Below are 7,818 nucleotides of genomic sequence, written 5' to 3'. Positions count from 1 at the left end.
CATCTGGGGAAAAGAAAGACAAATGCTACAAGATGTAACATGATTTTAATCATATTTTTGTAGTCTTTTTCTTGTCTTCTGTTTTAAATGCCTCATACCTTTTTAACCCTACTGCTCATGGCCCTCACCATCTCTACTATCAATGTCAGAAGTGTGAGGTCCACCATTAGAGCACAGAGTATTTTGTCCTTTTTAAAATCTTTTAAGTCAGATTTGTTTTTATTACAAGAGTGTTCTCTGCCCTTTTAACTAGGTACACAAAAATGGAAGAGCTATGGTCCGCAGGAGCCTCCATAGTGGAAGCGGATCAATTTTATCAAAAACGACGGAGTTGCGGTTTTAATTAATAATCCTAACATCTTGGTGAAGGGCAGCACTTGTGGTGAGCAGGGCCGGGCACTTTAGTAAATCTGAACCTTTTTTAGACAGGGATTTAAATGTTCTTTAATGTATATTGGTTTTACGGAAAAGAACGGAAAGATATGAGCTTTTAGAAGACTTTGCAACCCCACATGCTAGGTAGGGCTCCCCTAATGTAGCAGGGGATTTTATTGTGTTTTATCTAAAACAGACAGGAAAAGTAGGGGAGGATTTCAGAGTGGACAAAACGTCGGTTTTATTGGCAGGGTTTAGTCAGAGATTTTAATTTAGTCGACTGTTTTAAAATTTTGCATCAAAGAGAGGAGGGCTTCACCTGGTTCAGTGGTGATGGTACCAAAGCCTCTCGAATCGACTACGTGTTTACAAGGGACTGCCCGCCAACCGATGCTACATTAACCCCCCTTTTTTTCTCTGATCACATGATGCTGTCTTGCACCCTTTCACTGCCCATGGGTGTGACGGTAGGGGGAGGGCTGTGGAAGCTGAAACTGTTCCCTGTTGGAAGACAAGAATGTAATTTAGAATATAGGGAACAGTTCAGCCAATGGCAGACCCTCCAAGACTTTTATGATACACGTGCACAGTGGTGGGAGATGGTAAAGGACCGGACGAGACAGTTTTTTAGAAAGATAGGGAAAGAAAAGAAGAGTAGGGAAAAAGAAATGCATGTTGGGTTGCAAAAAAGACTACAAAGGTATTTTAATCTTTTAAATAATGGTTTTGATTTTAACAATGAAATCCAGGATGTAAAAAAGGAAATGTCAGTTTTAGCCAATATAGAAAGTAAAGGGGTCCTTTTAAGAAGCAAAGAGAGAGAAATTGAAGAAGGGGAAAAGTGTACCAGATATTTTTTTAAGAAAATAATAACAAGGGGTGGGGGGTTAACCAGGGTTAAAACAGGGGATAGGGAGGTTAACACAACAAAAGAGATTTTAGAGGATGTGGAAAAATTTTATGGGGCTTTATATAGTTTTAAAAAGGTACACTCAGACACCGTAAAAGAAGTTTTAAATTTTGTTGAGAAAAGGGTCGACTGTCAAAATGAGATTTTAGCCCAAGATTTGAACATTTTAGAAACCCAAAAAGCTCTTGGAGGTTTTGAAAAGGGGAAGTCCCCAGGAGTGGATGGACTTCCCCTGGAGTTTTATCTAACATTTTGGGACATTTTAGGACAAGAGCTTTTGACAGTTTTTAAAGAGTTTGAGACCCTCGACAGACTTCCAGACAGTTTTAGAATAGGGATAGTTTATTTACTTCACAAAAAAGGTGACCGGACTGACTTAAAAAACTGGAGACCCATAACACTTTTAAATTTCGATTATAAACTTTTTAGCAAAGTTTTAGCAACACGCATGTCAACTGTTTTAGAGGACGTGATTCACCCGGATCAAGCTTGTTCTGTGCCCGGAAGAAAGATAACAGACAACCTAGTGCTGATTAGAGACGCCATCTGTTACGCGAGAGACAGAAATATTCGGCTAGTAGTCCTAAATTTAGATTTTGAAAAAGCATTTGATCGAGTCTCGCACGAGTACCTCTTCCAGGTTCTGGAGAAAATGGGGTTTCCAAAGAGGTTTATAGCCTGGGTGGGACTGCTGTACAAGGGAATAGTCAGCAAAATTCTAATAAATGGGCATCTTTCCAAAGCTGTGAACATACACAGTGGTGTCCGTCAGGGATGTCCTTTATCTCCTCTTCTGTATGTGGCTTGCATCGAGCCACTGGCACAGATCTTGAGAAGGGACAAATGGATCAAAGGACTGGACGTTCCTGGGACGGGGGGACTGACGGCGACCTGTGTTTTATATATGGACGACGTAACTCTTTTAGCCACAGACGTTTTATCAATACGAAGAGCACTGGACTTGACTGACTGGTACGGTCGGGCCTCGGGCGCCAAACTCAATAGAAACAAGTCCGAGGCCCAGCTCTTCGGGCCGTGGGGAGACGTGGACACAGGAGGACTTGATTTGGTTTTTAAAGACAACGATTTTAAGATTTTAGGCGTTAAATTTGATAAAGACGGGGGTGGACGGGAAAACTGGACTGACTTGTTAGGGAAAGTTAGGAAAAGACTGGGGTTTTGGGGACTAAGACAGATGACGATGGAAGGCAAGGTTTTAATTTTTAAATCTGTGATTTTACCTCTGATTTTACTTGTCTGTTCTGTTTTTAGCCCCCCTCGGTGGTTCCTGGGGAAACTGGAGAGGGCGGTGTTTTACTTCCTGTGGGGGTCCAAGTGGGAGCGCCTGAAGAGGGAGACCATCAAGAAAAGGCCGGAGAACGGTGGAAAAGGCCTCCCAGACCCCCACCTGTTTTTAGGCAGCCGCTTCACCGCCCTGCACATTAGTTATGCCACGACCCCATCCAAAGAAAACAAGACGGCTGCAATGGCGCGATTTTGGATGGGGTCTTACCTACGAACACTGAAAATTTTACCAGTGGACTTGAAAACCCCAGTGTCTTTTAACTTGCCCAAAGAGTACAGTTTTATAAAAAAGTTTTTAAAGAAATACCTTTTAGAGAGTGAAGATGTCACCATTTTAACTCAACACAAGTCTCTCATCTCTGTTGTGCAGGACCGGGAACCGGTGAGTCCAGTTCCGGGCCTCACACCAAGTGAGGCCAAACAGGTTTGGCGGAACGCGGCTCACCCCGCTCTCCAGAACAGGCACAAGGACTTATCGTGGATGGTGGCTCATGAGATCCTCCCGGTCAGGGCGGTTATGCACTCCAGAGGCATGGCCAAGAACCCCATCTGCCCGCGGTCCGGCTGCAATTCCCCGGAGACCGTCCACCACCTGCTCTGGGAGTGCAGCACTGCGCGGGACCTGTGGGCCAAGACCGGCCCCCTGTATTTCCCGTGCCTACCAGCGGGTGGGGCCCAGTTCGGGTACCAGCTCGCCATCCTTGGGGTGGGCCGGGGCTTGAAGGACTTGACGGCACAGAAATTTACCTCGCTCTGGTTCACCCTCAACGTCATCAAGGATGCCATCTGGGCCACCAGAAACCTGCTGGTGGGGAAGCGCGTTACGGTAACCCTCCATGCAAACTGTTGATCTGGAAAGCATCTGCCATCTACAAACGTCTGACAGACGCCTTTCAGATGTCAGTTTTATATACCTTCTAAATCATAAACATCTAAAAGACATCTAATTGACATCTATCTGACATCTAAAAGGCAGTGTTGGGGAGTAACTAGTTACATGTAACAGCATTACGTAATTTAATTACAAAATGAATGTAACTGTAATTAGTTACAGTTACTAAGAAAAAATTAGTAATTAAATTAAAGTTACTTATGAAATTTTTAACGATTACAAAGGCAATTACATTTGAATATTTACACACATCCACATACAGATTTCACTGATTTCTTTCCCAAATTGCACTGACTATTCTGAGACATACGCCCTAATAATTTCCGGGATGCGGAAACACAGTCTGATTCGTAGAATTCAGTCATAAAAACGGAATGCCTAACACGGACAGAATATGCCACATTTTGGATGACTAAATCAAAAGTAGGTCAGTACACTTGAATCAAAACATGACATGGACTAGTGTCTGTGAATATTAAGCCCCAAGAATGCAATATATGACTTGCACATTCTGCGTGTTGGAAATCAGGCGCAGACTGGACACCGGGACAATTCCCGGTGGCCTGGCAGCCGATTTGGCCCACTATTTTAATATCATTATTGTATAATTGCCTGTCGAATGTACTAAAGCGATCATTTGCGAATCCGCCATTTGATAATTCAATCTCTAATAAATCATGAATTGTTAGTCTTGACTCGCGCGCTCTCTGCGCCTCCGTAAACGGTTTGGATCAGACTCAGAGTAATCAATGCGAGAGAGAGAGGGAATAGAGTGGACTGTGGAAACGCACAGCTGGAGCAGAGAAGCAGAACTACTGTTCAGGGTTTCAGGTCAGTTTCATCTGTAAAAATGCTTTTTTGTCTTTGTTTTTTATTTATTTAATCAAGCAGCAGCACGTTCAGTCTGCTGATATTCATCAGTCATCACTCAAAAGACTATATAAAGTATATAAAATACTATATCATTTTTATCTGTTGTAATGTTACAGTAGTAATTTAGCTGAAAAATAATCAGATTTTTTGGGGAAGCTACGACAGACAACAACACAACCCTTACGAAAATTATCGTTATATTATTTTACCTTTAAATACAGAGAAAATGGTTACTATTGTTTAATTGTGGTAACCAAAAATGTAACATTATTTTACAAATTTATTTATTTAAAAATAAATACAAATCCATTTGCAAAACAAAAAACAAAACAAGGTTATTGTACTTTTATACAGGCCAATAAAAAGCATGGTCAATTTTTGTAAGGGAAAAACATGACTAGTGTACAGTATTAGGATTTTTCTATAAAGATATTGTAGTATTGTAGAGTATTGTATTGTAAAGTATAGTTTTGTTCAATCTTGAGTATTAAAGTCATGAGAGAGATAGATAACAGGGCAAAATAAAGAGACTGAAGAGAAAAATGGAAGTGAAGGTGCAGTTCAGGAGAGAACTTTTAATTATTTTGCATGTCCCCAAATTAAAGATTTAAACCTTTTTTATGTCAGGTCCATACAAAAAATAGTTTTGTGCATGAATGTTTGTATGAGTTTGAATTTTGCAGTCAGAATTTTTTTTTCCCAGTCCGCCCTTCCTGTAAATTAATGGCAAAAACATGCAGTTTCATTTAATACACATAGGCCTACTGAAGCTTGCAGTGTTGTCAGCCTCTGCCGCCTCAATATAGGAGTACATGAGCACATAAACATAATTTCTAGAACTGCTCTGTGTCACGTCATGCATTTTACCTATCATATCATATGCAAAGAGACAGCAGTTTAAAAAAACACCAATGTTTCAGGAGTTTATTATACAGGAATGACACATGCTTATTAGATAACTGTATTTGAGTTGATGTATATGTTTTTATTTATTATTATTTAATTTTCACAAATTTAGAAACGTAATCTAAAGTATTCAAAAGTAATTAGTTACATTAATAAAGTAATTGAAAAAGTTATACTACTATAACATTTTAAACAGGGTAACTTGTAATCTGTAACCTATTACATTTCCAAAGTAAACTTCCAAACACTGCTAAAAGGAGACGTCCAATAGACGTATTGCAGATGAGCAAACAGCCTTAAAACTACATCTTGCAGATGTAAATTCATATGTCAAATAGACGTCTCCTAGATGTATGTGTGCTATCAGGGTACCATCCCCCAGCGTTTTTAGGTCTCCCAAAACTTACCAAAGCCGAGATGGGCATCGCCGTGTCCGGCTTCCTCCCTGCTGCGTCTTAGCAGCATCGCTTCTCGGCCTTTTGGCTAAGATCAAGTGTAGTATCTCTTCCAGGAGCTTTGCCGGGAGAGCGTGTGAAAGCATCGGCCAAGATGGTTCGGATGAGGAATAGTGTTCATGTGGAATTGAAGATGGATGCTGAGGACTTTGTGAAGCAACGTTTTGGAACGTTTTGATCGCTTCTCGGCCTTTTGGCTAAGATCAAGTATCTTGTCGGACGGTTGAGACTGCGATCGCCTCTTGGAGGTTTCCTGACTCGAGATCGTTTCATATCTTGAGTCACACAACTTCGAGAGGTATATTGAACTCTGCTGCTTCGGGCTCCAACAAGTTTTAAGGTGAGGTCTTTTAATTATTTATTTTGTTATTTATTGTTGTATTTATTGTTGTTTTAAGTTTTTAGGCTGTTGGTGCCTCCATCATGTCGGCTGCCCGTGCCGGCGTGCGGAGGCACCACAGCGTGCGTTTTTTATTCAGGCAGGGTGAGGGGAAGCTCCTGGGAATGTCCCGTATGGACTTTTCCAGGAAGCTGATCCAAAAGACCCTAGCTTTTAAATGTGATGACCTGAATTGTTTGATGACTCTGTCCTTGAACAAAGGATTTGATGTTAGTTTTAAAACCGCTTCCCTACTTAATGACTTTTGGCAAAGGTTTGAATCAGTTAAAGCCCAGTTCTCCATGTTCACTGTTGAGAAACTTTCTGATAACACACTTAAAACTGTGATTGTCAGGATGTTCAATGAAACCGTGACTGGAGATGATATTTGTGTTTGGTTGGGTAGATTTTGCACTGTTCGAGGCCAGCCTGTCAAAGTGTTAGATGAAGATGGCATTTGGACATGCTCCTGGCGAATTCCCATTAAACAATGGGAAGACGCTGGGGGCTACCAGGGCCTGAAACATCTGCCTTCCATGATTGTGCTCGGAGAGAACAGAGGCTACATACATTATCAAGGAATGCCCAAACTCTGCAGAAAGTGTGGAAGGTTTGGTCATCTAGCTGAAGCATGCCAAGAGTTAATCTGTGGGAAGTGTAGAGAAATTGGTCACAGTTTTGATGACTGTACCAATGGCAGACGGTGCAATCTTTGTGGAGAAACAAACCATCTCTACAGAGACTGCCCTAAAAGTTTTGCCAACAAGCTAAAAATGGCCGCCCCACATGGGCAACAAACGAAGGAACAAAGGAGAGAGGAGGCGGTCCCTGAGGTTTTGGCGGGAATTTCAAATTCCCAGCCGGCCTCAGGGATTGGGCAGGAAGGAGGAAGTGGGGCGCCACAGGGGCGGAGGCAACGGAACAGGAAGTGGTAATGGAAGGAGAGGAAAGTGAGGAAGAATCACTGGTAACAGTTTCGGATGGGGTGGAAGAATCCACCGGGAGTGAGACAGAGTGTTCACTCCCTAATGCTCAGGTGCAAAAAAGACCTGCGGGGTCTCCTCTGATTGTAACGGAGGAGAAAAAATCTAGGGCAGCATATAAGCTCGATAGTTCCGACTCGGTAGATCTGGAGCGCATGTGGCCCCTAGAGTCCCCTAATGAGGTTTCCTTTTTGCACATTAAGCTAACAGCATCATCGCCAAAGGAGCCACAAGAGGTTCCCTCTGTGGCCTCTGAAGCGACAGGCATTTGCCCTCCTGACCTCAGCTCATCTGGGGAAAAGGAAAGACAAATGCTACAAGATGTAACATGATTTTAATCATATTTTTGTAGTCTTTTTATTGTCTTCTGTTTTAAATGCCTCATACCTTTTTAACCCTACTGCTCATGGCCCTCACCATCTCTACTATCAATGTCAGAAGTGTGAGGTCCACCATTAGAGCACAGAGTATTTTGTCCCTTTTAAAATCTTTTAAGTCAGATTTGTTTTTATTACAAGAGTGTTCTCTGCCCTTTTTAACTAGGTACACAAAAATGGAAGAGCTATGGTCCGCAGGAGCCTCCATATGGAGCGGATCAAATTTTAACAAAAACGACGGAGTTGCGGTTTTAATTAATAATCCTAACATCTTGGTGAAGGGCAGCACTGTGGTGAGGCAAGGCCGGGCACTTTTAGTAAATCTGACCTTTTTAGACAGGGATTTTAATGTTCTTAATGTAT

The 7,818-nt window shown here is 41.9% G+C and overlaps 1 pseudogene; it reads left to right on the top strand.

Moving 5' to 3' along the window:
• The first annotated feature begins 5,724 nt into the window (after nt 1-5,724).
• LOC113104544 (uncharacterized) lies at nt 5,725-5,803 on the top strand (annotated as a pseudogene).
• The last annotated feature ends 2,015 nt before the right edge of the window (nt 5,804-7,818 follow it).

The sequence above is a fragment of the Carassius auratus genome, unplaced genomic scaffold, assembly GCF_003368295.1.
Source record: "Carassius auratus strain Wakin unplaced genomic scaffold, ASM336829v1 scaf_tig00218034, whole genome shotgun sequence".
Lineage (NCBI taxonomy): Eukaryota > Metazoa > Chordata > Actinopteri > Cypriniformes > Cyprinidae > Carassius > Carassius auratus.
This window is presented reverse-complemented; position numbering and strand designations above follow the sequence as displayed.